Below are 15,463 nucleotides of genomic sequence, written 5' to 3'. Positions count from 1 at the left end.
GCACAAAGAAATGGGCAACGTTGAGGACCGTAGACGCATTGGTCGACCATGGAAACTTACTGCAGCAGATGAAAGACACATGATGCTTACTTCCCTCCGCATGTATATATATCCACTGATTCTTGAAGAATATAACTTATACGTGCCTCATGAGCTTAGTTCAACTGTCACACTCCATGAGAACCCAAAATACAAGTTTGTTTTTTCCCAATGTTTTTAAACATTGTAAATGTAAACAAACACTGTATATAGCCTCATAACATGGTTAAAGCAATAATTTTGAAATCATGAATGGTCAGTCCTTGCATCCATATCTCTGTCTATTAATCTGAGAGTGGTTATATTTCTCTAGTCCATCCCTAAGTTTTTTTTACCAAAACAGAGGGATATCAAAGTGTCACCAACAAAAAGGTGAACAATTGGCCTATAGCAAATGCAGCATATGGCATTCATTTTCCACATGTAAATAGCCCTTTTCAGTAGCGCTCAAAGCATGCCATTCCATGAGTGCAGCATTTCTTTTTCAGCTCGAATCAATGAGCCCAATCAGTCCTCCATGACAACAAAATCATAAACAACAGAGTTGGCCTGGCTAATAAGTCTTTAGTTTTGGGGTTATGCTCAGGTAAACAATTTGTCATACACATATGGCGTAGACTGTGTGGCCTATTGGATAAGGCGTCTGACTTCAACTCAGAACATTGAGGGATTGAGTCCTTTCGTTATCACATTAGCTCATCTAATTTGGACATGTTCCCAATTTCCCTATATTAGATTTGTCTCTTGTTGCATTGAAAAACTAGGAAATTGTTTTACAGCTTTAATAATAAATAAAATCAAACAAATTCTGTCATTTTGGAGATTGAGAAATGTAAAATTGAAAGGGAAAGTTGTGGTAGCAAATTATTTTTTGTTATCTAAATGTTTATATGTCATGGGTGTGTTTCAGATGCCTGAGTGGGTTTTAAAGAACTGAATTCTATTGTATCCACCTTCTTGTGGGATGGCAAAGGTCCAAGGATATCTAGGTCTACTCTTGCTGCAGATTATAAAGATGGGGGTCTTAAATTAGTGCACATTGACGCTAAACGAAAAGCATTAAGAATTAAAATTATGCAGAAGTACTTATATGGCGAGGAAGAATATGGGTGGAAGAGTTTCTTTCGGAATTATTTGTATGATTATGGAGGATGTGAAGAGAGTGGGCTATTGATGGTTTGGAAGAAGCCTATGTATGAACATGTTCCTTTGTTTTATCAGGAAGTGTTTCGTGCGTGGGGTGAACTTCTTCCTCACGTTCAATATGTGTGTGAGCATAAGGATATAATACTGAATCAACCTGTGTTTTTAAATCCCAAAATTGTGTTTAATGATAATGTGTTGTATAATCCCATTTTTATGAGGGCTGGACTGAGATTTATTAAAGACTTTGTATATGAAGTTATTTCTTACTTTCTAAGAGACCAGGCTATTTATGACACTGAATGATGTGGATGATACAGTTTTTAAAGGTACTATATTGCATGTTTTTGAAAGGGTGAAAAGTATCATTCCAGCAGACTGGGTTTCAGTCATAAATAGAGATGAAATTAGGGAAGATTTGTATGTACTGCCAAATCTATATATTGGCAATGGGGATAAATGGAAGGCATTGTCTAGTGTCAGAACAAATGTTTTTTATAAAATGTTACTACTTACTGACAGGCCTGCTGCTGAGAAGATGTGGGTAGACCTGTTTCCAAAGTTGGATGTTAATGTCTTATGGAAAAATGTATACTTACCTGGAAATAAATTGGAATGTGAAAAAAATGATTTTAAAATAAGACATAATCGTATATTCACAAAAGTAGTGATGCATCAAACTAATAAAGAAATAAAAATAGAATGCGATATATGTGGTAGGGTACTAGAAACTTGATTACATTTATTTGTAGAATGTGAGGAATTGAACGTTTTTTTAGGAAAGTAAAGGAAATAATCAGAAAAAATTGGGGGAGTTTTTTGGGGGGAAAGTATGTGTGGGAGGAATTGGTTTTATTTGGTGTGTGTGATAAATGTGATGGGGTAAATGTGCATTTGTTGATTGTTGTTTTGAGCTTTGTTAGGTATGCATTTTTTGTGGGAGGAATTATGCGCTTTTTGAGGGGAAAAGGGTAAGGTTGTGGAGTATTTTTATAGCATTGTTAAGAAGCACATAGATATGTTTCATTGTTATAAAATGGAACAATTTGACTTTGATTAAGCTTTTGTTGATGGGAGTGGGTTAATTGCAAGGGTGGATGTTGGAGGAATCACATATAATTTTTGATAGCATTGTTTTTGTATTTTCTTTGTTTTTTATAGTTGATAGGGGGTAAATTTTAACCTGCCTACATTTTTTGTGAGGGGACTTTATGATTATGGTTGTGTCTATTAGATTTCATTTTTATTTTTATTTCTTTGAGTTCTTTGATTTGATAGGGGGTGAATTGTTCACCTGCCTATGTTAGTATAGGGTTTTGAGTATTGTTAATTGTATAGATATTGTAATTTAATCCGTTTTTATAATTTAAAAAAAATAAAAAATGGATAAGGTGTCTGACTTTGAATCAGATGATTGAGGGTTCGAGTCCTCCGTGGTTGTTTAATTTCATTAGCTCAGCTAATTTGGAAACGTTAGCATTTTCCCAAAATAAGGCTTTGTTCTTGTTGCATTGAAAAGCTTGGACATTGTTATTCAACTTTAATAATCAAGCACTGCAAAACCTGAGAAATATTGTGTCTGATTCTGCATCGCAAGATTGAGTGATAGAGTGTCTTCGTACTTGTTAAAATATCACCATCTTTCCTCATTCGGACAGGTTCACAATTTTGATGTCTATTGTTGGAAAGCAAAGTCTGTATGATGTCATATTGGAGAAACTTGACTAGACAGTCTGTCATAGTGGATAAGGTTCTTACCTTCTAATCACAATATTGACGGGTTGAGTCTCTTCGTGATCTTTTAATTTCATTAGCACAGCTAATTTGGAAATGTTCTTAGTTTCCCGAAATAAGGCTTTGTTCTTGTTGCATTGAAAAGCTCGGACATTCTTATTCAACTTTAATAATCAAGGACTGCGAGGCCTGAGAAATATTGTGTCTGATTCTGCATCGCAAGATGGAGTGATAGAGTCTCTTCGTACTTGTTAAATATCACTAGCTGTCCTCATTCAGACAGGTTCACAATTTTGATGTCTATTGTTGCAAAGCAAAGTCTGTATGATGTCATATAGCAGAAACGTGAGTAGACATCCTGGAATAGTTGAAAAGGCGCTTGCCTTCTAACCACAATATTGAGGGGTCGAGTCTCTTTGTGATCGTTTAATTTCATTAGCTCAGCTAATTTGGAAATGTTCGCAAATTCCCGAAATAAGGCTTTGTTCTTGTTGCATTGAAAAGCTTGGACATTGTTATGCAACTTTGATAATCAAGGACTGCGAGGCCTGAGAGATATTGTGTCTGATTCTGCATCGCAAGATGGAGTGATAGAGTGTCTTCGTACTTGTTAAATATCACTAGCTTTCCTCATTCAGACAGGTTCACAATTTTGATGTCTATTGTTGCAAAGCAAAGTCTGTATGGTGTCATATAGCAGAAACTTGAGTAGACATCCTGGAATAGTTGAAAAGGCGCTTGCCTTCTAACCACAATATTGAGGGGTCGAGTCTCTTTGTGATTGTTTAATTTCATTAGCTCAGCTAATTTGGAAATGTTCGCAAATTCCTGAAATAAGGCTTTGTTCTTGTTGCATTGAAAAGCTTGGACATTGTTATGCAACTTTGATAATCAAGGACTGCGAGGCCTGAGAGATATTGTGTCTGATTCTGCATCGCAAGATGGAGTGATAGAGTGTCTTCGTACTTGTTAAATATCACTAGCTTTCCTCATTCAGACAGGTTCACAATTTTGATGTCTATTGTTGCAAAGCAAAGTCTGTATGATGTCATATAGGTCCATATGCCGTAGACTGCGTGGCCTAATGGATAAGGCGTCTGACTTCGAATCAGAAGATTGAGGGTTCGAGTCCCTTCGTGGTTGTTTAAATTTAATAGCTCAATTCATTTGGAAATGAAAAGCTAGGACATTGTTATGCAACTTTAATATTCTTAAGACTTCGAGGCCTGAGAAACATTGTGTTTGATTCTGTATCACAAGATTGAAGGATCGAGTCTCTTCGTACTTGTCAAAAATCACCATCTTTCCTCATTCAGACAGGTTCAAAATGTTGATGTCTATTGTTGCAAAGCAAAGTCTGTATGATGTCATATTGGAGAAACTTGACTAGACAGCCTGTCATAGTGGATAAGGTGCTTACCTTCTCATCACAATATTGACGAGTCGAGTCTCTTCGTGATCGTTTAATTTCATTAGCACAGTTAATTTGGAAATGTTCTTAGTTTCCTGAAATAAGGCTTTGTTCTTGTTGCATTGAAAAGCTCGGACATTGTTATTCAACTTTAATAATCAAGGACTGCGAGGCCTGAGAGATATTGTGTCTGATTCTGCATCGCAAGATGGAGTGATAGAGTGTCTTCGTACTTGTTAAATATCACTAGCTGTCCTCATTCAGACAGGTTCACAATTTTGATGTCTATTGTTGCAAAGCAAAGTCTGTATGATGTCATATAGCAGAAACTTGAGTAGACATCCTGGAATAGTTGAAAAGGCGCATGCCTTCTAACCACAATATTGAGGGGTCGAGTCTCTTTGTGATTGTTTAATTTCATTAGCTCAGCTAATTTGGAAATGTTCGCAAATTCCCGAAATAAGGCTTTGTTCTTGTTGCATTGAAAAGCTTGGACATTGTTATGCAACTTTGATAATCAAGGACTGCGAGGCCTGAGAGATATTGTGTCTGATTCTGCATCGCAAGATGGAGTGATAGAGTGTCTTCGTACTTGTTAAATATCACTAGCTGTCCTCATTCAGACAGGTTCACAATTTTGATGTCTATTGTTGCAAAGCAAAGTCTGTATGATGTCATATAGTTCTATATAAAGCAGACTGCGTGGCCTAATGGATAAGGCGTCTGACTTCGAATCAGAAGATTGAGGGTTCGAGTCCATTCATTGTTGTTTAAATTGAATAGCTCAATTCATTTGGAAATGTTAAAAATTTCCTGAAATAAGGCATTGTTCTTGTTTCTTTGAAAGGCTAGGACATTGTTACGCAACTTTAATATTCTTAAGACTTCGAGGCCTGAGAAACATTGTGTTTGATTCTGTATCACAAGATTGAAGGATCGAGTCTCTTCGTACTTGTCAAAAATCACCATCTTTCCTCATTTGGACAGGTTCAAAATGTTGATGTCTATTGTTGGAAAGCAAAGTCTGAATGATGTCATATTGGAGAAACTTGACTAGACAGCCTGTCATAGTGGATAAGGTGCTTACATTCTAATTACAATATTGACGGGTAGAGTCTCTTCGTGATTGTTTAATTTCATTAGCACAGCTAATTTGGAAATGTTCTTAGTTTCCCGAAATAAGGCTTTGTTCTTGTTGCATTGAAAAGCTCGGACGTTCGAGTCTCTTCGTGGTTGTTTAAATTGAATAGCTCAGATCATTTGGAAAGGTTTCAAATTTCCTGAAAAAAGGCATTGTTCTTGTTTCTTTGAAAAGCTAGGACATTGTTATGCAACTTTAATAATCTTAAGACTTCGAGGCCTGAGAAACATTGTGTTTGATTCTGTATCACAAGATTGAAGGATCGAGTCTCTTCGTACTTGTCAAAAATCACCATCTTTCCTCATTCAGACAGGTTCAAATGTTGATGTCTATTGTTGGAAAGCAAAGTCTGTATGATGTCATATTGGAGAAAGTTGACTAGACAGCCTGTCATAGTGGATAAGGTTCTTACCTTCTAATCACAATATTGACGGGTCGAGTCTCTTCGTGATCGTTTAATTTCATTAGCACAGCTAATTTGGAAATGTTCTTAGTTTCCCGAAATAAGGCTTTGTTCTTGTTGCATTGAAAAGCTCGGACATTGTTATTCAACTTTAATAATCAAGGACTGCGTGGCCTGAGAGATATTGTTTCTGATTCTGCATCGCAAGATGGAGTGATAGAGTGTCTTCGAACTTGTTAAATATCACTAACTTTCCTCATTCGGACAGGTTCACAATTTTGATGTCTATTGTTGCAAAGCAAAGTCTGTAAGATGTCATATAGGTCCATATGGCGTAGACTGCGTGGCCTAATGGATAAGGCGTCTGACTTCGAATCAGAAGATTGAGGGTTCGAGTCCCTTCGTGGTTGTTTAAATTGAATGGCTCCATTCATTTGGAAATGTTAAAAATTTCCTGAAATAAGGCATTGTTCTTGTTTCTTTGAAAAGCTAGGACATTGTTATGCAACTTTAATATTCTTAAGACTTCGAGGCCTGAGAAACATTGTGTTTGATTCTGTATCACAAGATTGAAGGATCGAGTCTCTTCGTACTTGTCAAAAATCACCATCTTTCCTCATTCAGACAGGTTCAAAATGTTGATGTCTATTGTTGCAAAGCAAAGTCTGTATGATGTCATATTGGAGAAACTTGACTAGACAGCCTGTCATAGTGGATAAGGTGCTTACCTTCTCATCACAATATTGACGAGTCGAGTCTCTTCGTGATCGTTTAATTTCATTAGCACAGTTAATTTGGAAATGTTCTTAGTTTCCTGAAATAAGGCTTTGTTCTTGTTGCATTGAAAAGCTCGGACATTGTTATTCAACTTTAATAATCAAGGACTGCGAGGCCTGAGAGATATTGTGTCTGATTCTGCATCGCAAGATGGAGTGATAGAGTGTCTTCGTACTTGTTAAATATCACTAGCTGTCCTCATTCAGACAGGTTCACAATTTTGATGTCTATTGTTGCAAAGCAAAGTCTGTATGATGTCATATAGCAGAAACTTGAGTAGACATCCTGGAATAGTTGAAAAGGCGCTTGCCTTCTAACCACAATATTGAGGGGTCGAGTCTCTTTGTGATTGTTTAATTTCATTAGCTCAGCTAATTTGGAAATGTTCGCAAATTCCCGAAATAAGGCTTTGTTCTTGTTGCATTGAAAAGCTTGGACATTGTTATGCAACTTTGATAATCAAGGACTGCGAGGCCTGAGAGATATTGTGTCTGATTCTGCATCGCAAGATGGAGTGATAGAGTGTCTTCGTACTTGTTAAATATCACTAGCTGTCCTCATTCAGACAGGTTCACAATTTTGATGTCTATTGTTGCAAAGCAAAGTCTGTATGATGTCATATAGCAGAAACTTGAGTAGACATCCTGGAATAGTTGAAAAGGCGCTTGCCTTCTAACCACAATATTGAGGGGTCAAGTCTCTTTGTGATTGTTTAATTTCATTAGCTCAGCTAATTTGGAAATGTTCGCAAATTCCAGAAATAAGGCTTTGTTCTTGTTGCATTGAAAAGCTTGGACATTGTTATGCAACTTTGATAATCAAGGACTGCGAGGCCTGAGAGATATTGTGTCTGATTCTGCATCGCAAGATGGAGTGATAGAGTGTCTTCGTACTTGTTAAATATCACTAGCTTTCCTCATTCAGACAGGTTCACAATTTTGATGTCTATTGTTGCAAAGCAAAGTCTGTATGATGTCATATAGGTCCATATGGCGTAGACTGCGTGGCCTAATGGATAAGGCGTCTGACTTCGAATCAGAAGATTGAGGGTTCGAGTCCCTTCGTGGTTGTTTAAATTGAATGGCTCCATTCATTTGGAAATGTTAAAAATTTCCTGAAATAAGGCATTGTTCTTGTTTCTTTGAAAAGCTAGGACATTGTTATGCAACTTTAATATTCTTAAGACTTCGAGGCCTGAGAAACATTGTGTTTGATTCTGTATCACAAGATTGAAGGATCGAGTCTCTTCGTACTTGTCAAAAATCACCATCTTTCCTCATTCAGACAGGTTCAAAATGTTGATGTCTATTGTTGCAAAGCAAAGTCTGTATGATGTCATATTGGAGAAACTTGACTAGACAGCCTGTCATAGTGGATAAGGTGCTTACCTTCTCATCACAATATTGACGAGTCGAGTCTCTTCGTGATCGTTTAATTTCATTAGCACAGTTAATTTGGAAATGTTCTTAGTTTCCTGAAATAAGGCTTTGTTCTTGTTGCATTGAAAAGCTCGGACATTGTTATTCAACTTTAATAATCAAGGACTGCGAGGCCTGAGAGATATTGTGTCTGATTCTGCATCGCAAGATGGAGTGATAGAGTGTCTTCGTACTTGTTAAATATCACTAGCTGTCCTCATTCAGACAGGTTCACAATTTTGATGTCTATTGTTGCAAAGCAAAGTCTGTATGATGTCATATAGCAGAAACTTGAGTAGACATCCTGGAATAGTTGAAAAGGCGCTTGCCTTCTAACCACAATATTGAGGGGTCGAGTCTCTTTGTGATTGTTTAATTTCATTAGCTCAGCTAATTTGGAAATGTTCGCAAATTCCAGAAATAAGGCTTTGTTCTTGTTGCATTGAAAAGCTTGGACATTGTTATGCAACTTTGATAATCAAGGACTGCGAGGCCTGAGAGATATTGTGTCTGATTCTGCATCGCAAGATGGAGTGATAGAGTGTCTTCGTACTTGTTAAATATCACTAGCTTTCCTCATTCAGACAGGTTCACAATTTTGATGTCTATTGTTGCAAAGCAAAGTCTGTATGATGTCATATAGGTCCATATGGCGTAGACTGCGTGGCCTAATGGATAAGGCGTCTGACTTCGAATCAGACGATTGAGGGTTCGAGTCCCTTCGTGGTTGTTTAAATTGAATGGCTCCATTCATTTGGAAATGTTAAAAATTTCCTGAAATAAGGCATTGTTCTTGTTTCTTTGAAAAGCTAGGACATTGTTATGCAACTTTAATATTCTTAAGACTTCGAGGCCTGAGAAACATTGTGTTTGATTCTGTATCACAAGATTGAAGGATCGAGTCTCTTCGTACTTGTCAAAAATCACCATCTTTCCTCATTCAGACAGGTTCAAAATGTTGATGTCTATTGTTGCAAAGCAAAGTCTGTATGATGTCATATTGGAGAAACTTGACTAGACAGCCTGTCATAGTGGATAAGGTGCTTACCTTCTCATCACAATATTGACGAGTCGAGTCTCTTCGTGATCGTTTAATTTCATTAGCACAGTTAATTTGGAAATGTTCTTAGTTTCCTGAAATAAGGCTTTGTTCTTGTTGCATTGAAAAGCTCGGACATTGTTATTCAACTTTAATAATCAAGGACTGCGAGGCCTGAGAGATATTGTGTCTGATTCTGCATCGCAAGATGGAGTGATAGAGTGTCTTCGTACTTGTTAAATATCACTAGCTGTCCTCATTCAGACAGGTTCACAATTTTGATGTCTATTGTTGCAAAGCAAAGTCTGTATGATGTCATATAGCAGAAACTTGAGTAGACATCCTGGAATAGTTGAAAAGGCGCTTGCCTTCTAACCACAATATTGAGGGGTTGAGTCTCTTTGTGATTGTTTAATTTCATTAGCTCAGCTAATTTGGAAATGTTCGCAAATTCCCGAAATAAGGCTTTGTTCTTGTTGCATTGAAAAGCTTGGACATTGTTATGCAACTTTGATAATCAAGGACTGCGAGGCCTGAGAGATATTGTGTCTGATTCTGCATCGCAAGATGGAGTGATAGAGTGTCTTCGTACTTGTTAAATATCACTAGCTGTCCTCATTCAGACAGGTTCACAATTTTGATGTCTATTGTTGCAAAGCAAAGTCTGTATGATGTCATATAGCAGAAACTTGAGTAGACATCCTGGAATAGTTGAAAAGGCGCTTGCCTTCTAACCACAATATTGAGGGGTCGAGTCTCTTTGTGATTGTTTAATTTCATTAGCTCAGCTAATTTGGAAATGTTCGCAAATTCCAGAAATAAGGCTTTGTTCTTGTTGCATTGAAAAGCTTGGACATTGTTATGCAACTTTGATCATCAAGGACTGCGAGGCCTGAGAGATATTGTGTCTGATTCTGCATCGCAAGATGGAGTGATAGAGTTTCTTCGTACTTGTTAAATATCACTAGCTTTCCTCATTCAGACAGGTTCACAATTTTGATGTCTATTGTTGCAAAGCAAAGTCTGTATGATGTCATATAGTTCTATATAAAGCAGACTGCGTGGCCTAATGGATAAGGCGTCTGACTTCGAATCAGAAGATTGAGGGTTCGAGTCCATTCATTGTTGTTTAAATTGAATAGCTCAATTCATTTGGAAATGTTAAAAATTTCCTGAAAAAAGGCATTGTTCTTGTTTCTTTGAAAAGCTAGGACATTGTTATGCAACTTTAATAATCTTAAGACTTTGAGGCCTGAGAAACATTGTGTTTGATTCTGTATCACAAGATTGAAGGATCGAGTCTCTTCGTACTTGTCAAAAATCACCATCTTTCCTCATTCGGACAGGTTCAAATGTTGATGTCTATTGTTGGAAAGCAAAGTCTGTATGATGTCATATTGGAGAAAGTTGACTAGACAGCCTGTCATAGTGGATAAGGTTCTTACCTTCTAATCACAATATTGACGGGTCGAGTCTCTTCGTGATTGTTTAATTTCATTAGCACAGCTAATTTGGAAATGTTCTTAGTTTCCCGAAATAAGGCTTTGTTCTTGTTGCATTGAAAAGCTCGGACGTTCGAGTCTCTTCGTGGTTGTTTAAATTGAATAGCTCAGATCATTTGGAAATGTTTCAAATTTCCTGAAAAAAGGCATTGTTCTTGTTTCTTTGAAAAGCTAGGACATTGTTATGCAACTTTAATAATCTTAAGACTTCGAGGCCTGAGAAACATTGTGTTTGATTCTGTATCACAAGATTGAAGGATCGAGTCTCTTCGTACTTGTCAAAAATCACCATCTTTCCTCATTCAGACAGGTTCAAATGTTGATGTCTATTGTTGGAAAGCAAAGTCTGTATGATGTCATATTGGAGAAAGTTGACTAGACAGCCTGTCATAGTGGATAAGGTTCTTACCTTCTAATCACAATATTGACGGGTCGAGTCTCTTCGTGATCGTTTAATTTCATTAGCACAGCTAATTTGGAAATGTTCTTAGTTTCCCGAAATAAGGCTTTGTTCTTGTTGCATTGAAAAGCTCGGACATTGTTATTCAACTTTAATAATCAAGGACTGCGAGGCCTGAGAGATATTGTTTCTGATTCTGCATCGCAAGATGGAGTGATAGAGTGTCTTCGAACTTGTTAAATATCACTAACTTTCCTCATTCGGACAGGTTCACAATTTTGATGTCTATTGTTGCAAAGCAAAGTCTGTATGATGTCATATAGGTCCATATGGCGTAGACTGCGTGGCCTAATGGATAAGGCGTCTGACTTCGAATCAGAAGATTGAGGGTTCGAGTCCCTTCGTGGTTGTTTAAATTGAATGGCTCCATTCATTTGGAAATGTTACAAATTTCCTGAAATAAGGCATTGTTCTTGTTTCTTTGAAAAGCTAGGACATTGTTATGCAACTTTAATATTCTTAAGACTTCGAGGCCTGAGAAACATTGTGTTTGATTCTGTATCACAAGATTGAAGGATCGAGTCTCTTCGTACTTGTCAAAAATCACAATCTTTCCTCATTTGGACAGGTTCAAAATGTTGATGTCTATTGTTGGAAAGCAAAGTCTGAATGATGTCATATTGGAGAAACTTGACTAGACAGCCTGTCATAGTGGATAAGGTGCTTACATTCTAATTACAATATTGACGGGTCGAGTCTCTTCGTGATTGTTTAATTTCATTAGCACAGCTAATTTGGAAATGTTCTTAGTTTCCCGAAATAAGGCTTTGTTCTTGTTGCATTGAAAAGCTCGGACGTTCGAGTCTCTTCGTGGTTGTTTAAATTGAATAGCTCAGATCATTTGGAAATGTTTCAAATTTCCTGAAAAAAGGCATTGTTCTTGTTTCTTTGAAAAGCTAGGACATTGTTATGCAACTTTAATAATCTTAAGACTTTGAGGCCTGAGAAACATTGTGTTTGATTCTGTATCACAAGATTGAAGGATCGAGTCTCTTCGTACTTGTCAAAAATCACCATCTTTCCTCATTCGGACAGGTTCAAATGTTGATGTCTATTGTTGGAAAGCAAAGTCTGTATGATGTCATATTGGAGAAAGTTGACTAGACAGCCTGTCATAGTGGATAAGGTTCTTACCTTCTAATCACAATATTGACGGGTCGAGTCTCTTCGTGATTGTTTAATTTCATTAGCACAGCTAATTTGGAAATGTTCTTAGTTTCCCGAAATAAGGCTTTGTTCTTGTTGCATTGAAAAGCTCGGACGTTCGAGTCTCTTCGTGGTTGTTTAAATTGAATAGCTCAGATCATTTGGAAATGTTTCAAATTTCCTGAAAAAAGGCATTGTTCTTGTTTCTTTGAAAAGCTAGGACATTGTTATGCAACTTTAATAATCTTAAGACTTCGAGGCCTGAGAAACATTGTGTTTGATTCTGTATCACAAGATTGAAGGATCGAGTCTCTTCGTACTTGTCAAAAATCACCATCTTTCCTCATTCAGACAGGTTCAAATGTTGATGTCTATTGTTGGAAAGCAAAGTCTGTATGATGTCATATTGGAGAAAGTTGACTAGACAGCCTGTCATAGTGGATAAGGTTCTTACCTTCTAATCACAATATTGACGGGTCGAGTCTCTTCGTGATCGTTTAATTTCATTAGCACAGCTAATTTGGAAATGTTCTTAGTTTCCCGAAATAAGGCTTTGTTCTTGTTGCATTGAAAAGCTCGGACATTGTTATTCAACTTTAATAATCAAGGACTGCGAGGCCTGAGAGATATTGTTTCTGATTCTGCATCGCAAGATGGAGTGATAGAGTGTCTTCGAACTTGTTAAATATCACTAACTTTCCTCATTCGGACAGGTTCACAATTTTGATGTCTATTGTTGCAAAGCAAAGTCTGTATGATGTCATATAGGTCCATATGGCGTAGACTGCGTGGCCTAATGGATAAGGCGTCTGACTTCGAATCAGAAGATTGAGGGTTCGAGTCCCTTCGTGGTTGTTTAAATTGAATGGCTCCATTCATTTGGAAATGTTACAAATTTCCTGAAATAAGGCATTGTTCTTGTTTCTTTGAAAAGCTAGGACATTGTTATGCAACTTTAATATTCTTAAGACTTCGAGGCCTGAGAAACATTGTGTTTGATTCTGTATCACAAGATTGAAGGATCGAGTCTCTTCGTACTTGTCAAAAATCACAATCTTTCCTCATTTGGACAGGTTCAAAATGTTGATGTCTATTGTTGGAAAGCAAAGTCTGAATGATGTCATATTGGAGAAACTTGACTAGACAGCCTGTCATAGTGGATAAGGTGCTTACATTCTAATTACAATATTGACGGGTCGAGTCTCTTCGTGATTGTTTAATTTCATTAGCACAGCTAATTTGGAAATGTTCTTAGTTTCCCGAAATCAGGCTTTGTTCTTGTTGCATTGAAAAGCTCGGACGTTCGAGTCTCTTCGTGGTTGTTTAAATTGAATAGCTCAGATCATTTGGAAATGTTTCAAATTTCCTGAAAAAAGGCATTGTTCTTGTTTCTTTGAAAAGCTAGGACATTGTTATGCAACTTTAATAATCTTAAGACTTTGAGGCCTGAGAAACATTGTGTTTGATTCTGTATCACAAGATTGAAGGATCGAGTCTCTTCGTACTTGTCAAAAATCACCATCTTTCCTCATTCGGACAGGTTCAAATGTTGATGTCTATTGTTGGAAAGCAAAGTCTGTATGATGTCATATTGGAGAAAGTTGACTAGACAGCCTGTCATAGTGGATAAGGTTCTTACCTTCTAATCACAATATTGACGGGTCGAGTCTCTTCGTGATCGTTTAATTTCATTAGCACAGCTAATTTGGAAATGTTCTTAGTTTCCCGAAATAAGGCTTTGTTCTTGTTGCATTGAAAAGCTCGGACATTGTTATTCAACTTTAATAATCAAGGACTGCGAGGCCTGAGAGATATTGTTTCTGATTCTGCATCGCAAGATGGAGTGATAGAGTGTCTTCGAACTTGTTAAATATCACTAACTTTCCTCATTCGGACAGGTTCACAATTTTGATGTCTATTGTTGCAAAGCAAAGTCTGTATGATGTCATATAGGTCCATATGGCGTAGACTGCGTGGCCTAATGGATAAGGCGTCTGACTTCGAATCAGAAGATTGAGGGTTCGAGTCCCTTCGTGGTTGTTTAAATTGAATGGCTACATTCATTTGGAAATGTTAAAAATTTCCTGAAATAAGGCATTGTTCTTGTTTCTTTGAAAAGCTAGGACATTGTTATGCAACTTTAATATTCTTAAGACTTCGAGGCCTGAGAAACATTGTGTTTGATTCTGTATCACAAGATTGAAGGATCGAGTCTCTTCGTACTTGTCAAAAATCACAATCTTTCCTCATTTGGACAGGTTCAAAATGTTGATGTCTATTGTTGGAAAGCAAAGTCTGAATGATGTCATATTGGAGAAACTTGACTAGACAGCCTGTCATAGTGGATAAGGTGCTTACATTCTAATTACAATATTGACGGGTCGAGTCTCTTCGTGATTGTTTAATTTCATTAGCACAGCTAATTTGGAAATGTTCTTAGTTTCCCGAAATAAGGCTTTGTTCTTGTTGCATTGAAAAGCTCGGACGTTCGAGTCTCTTCGTGGTTGTTTAAATTGAATAGCTCAGATCATTTGGAAATGTTTCAAATTTCCTGAAAAAAGGCATTGTTCTTGTTTCTTTGAAAAGCTAGGACATTGTTATGCAACTTTAATAATCTTAAGACTTTGAGGCCTGAGAAACATTGTGTTTGATTCTGTATCACAAGATTGAAGGATCGAGTCTCTTCGTACTTGTCAAAAATCACCATCTTTCCTCATTCGGACAGGTTCAAATGTTGATGTCTATTGTTGGAAAGCAAAGTCTGTATGATGTCATATTGGAGAAAGTTGACTAGACAGCCTGTCATAGTGGATAAGGTTCTTACCTTCTAATCACAATATTGACGGGTCGAGTCTCTTCGTGATTGTTTAATTTCATTAGCACAGCTAATTTGGAAATGTTCTTAGTTTCCCGAAATAAGGCTTTGTTCTTGTTGCATTGAAAAGCTCGGACGTTCGAGTCTCTTCGTGGTTGTTTAAATTGAATAGCTCAGATCATTTGGAAATGTTTCAAATTTCCTGAAAAAAGGCATTGTTCTTGTTTCTTTGAAAAGCTAGGACATTGTTATGCAACTTTAATAATCTTAAGACTTCGAGGCCTGAGAAACATTGTGTTTGATTCTGTATCACAAGATTGAAGGATCGAGTCTCTTCGTACTTGTCAAAAATCACCATCTTTCCTCATTCAGACAGGTTCAAATGTTGATGTCTATTGTTGGAAAGCAAAGTCTGTATGATGTCATATTGGAGAA

At 37.1% G+C, this 15,463-nt stretch overlaps 7 non-coding genes across 7 annotated transcripts; all 7 read left to right on the top strand.

The window, feature by feature from the left end:
* The first annotated feature begins 3,986 nt into the window (after nt 1-3,986).
* On the top strand, nt 3,987-4,059 carry trnar-ucg (transfer RNA arginine (anticodon UCG)). The gene has a single exon. It is a non-coding gene; the product is annotated as a tRNA-Arg (tRNA).
* Nucleotides 4,060-6,208: 2,149 nt separating this feature from the next.
* Nucleotides 6,209-6,281, top strand: trnar-ucg (transfer RNA arginine (anticodon UCG)). Its single transcript has one exon. It is a non-coding gene; the product is annotated as a tRNA-Arg (tRNA).
* A 1,364-nt stretch (nt 6,282-7,645) lies between these two features.
* trnar-ucg (transfer RNA arginine (anticodon UCG)) lies at nt 7,646-7,718 on the top strand. Its single transcript has one exon. It is a non-coding gene; the product is annotated as a tRNA-Arg (tRNA).
* Nucleotides 7,719-8,723: 1,005 nt separating this feature from the next.
* On the top strand, nt 8,724-8,796 carry trnar-ucg (transfer RNA arginine (anticodon UCG)). The gene has a single exon. It is a non-coding gene; the product is annotated as a tRNA-Arg (tRNA).
* Nucleotides 8,797-11,344: 2,548 nt separating this feature from the next.
* Nucleotides 11,345-11,417, top strand: trnar-ucg (transfer RNA arginine (anticodon UCG)). Its single transcript has one exon. It is a non-coding gene; the product is annotated as a tRNA-Arg (tRNA).
* Nucleotides 11,418-12,995: 1,578 nt separating this feature from the next.
* On the top strand, nt 12,996-13,068 carry trnar-ucg (transfer RNA arginine (anticodon UCG)). Its single transcript has one exon. It is a non-coding gene; the product is annotated as a tRNA-Arg (tRNA).
* A 1,112-nt stretch (nt 13,069-14,180) lies between these two features.
* On the top strand, nt 14,181-14,253 carry trnar-ucg (transfer RNA arginine (anticodon UCG)). Its single transcript has one exon. It is a non-coding gene; the product is annotated as a tRNA-Arg (tRNA).
* The last annotated feature ends 1,210 nt before the right edge of the window (nt 14,254-15,463 follow it).

The sequence above is a fragment of the Salmo trutta genome, chromosome 33, assembly GCF_901001165.1.
Source record: "Salmo trutta chromosome 33, fSalTru1.1, whole genome shotgun sequence".
NCBI lineage: Eukaryota > Metazoa > Chordata > Actinopteri > Salmoniformes > Salmonidae > Salmo > Salmo trutta.
The sequence above is the reverse complement of the archived record's forward strand: the minus strand, read 5'-3'. Positions and strand labels throughout refer to the sequence as shown.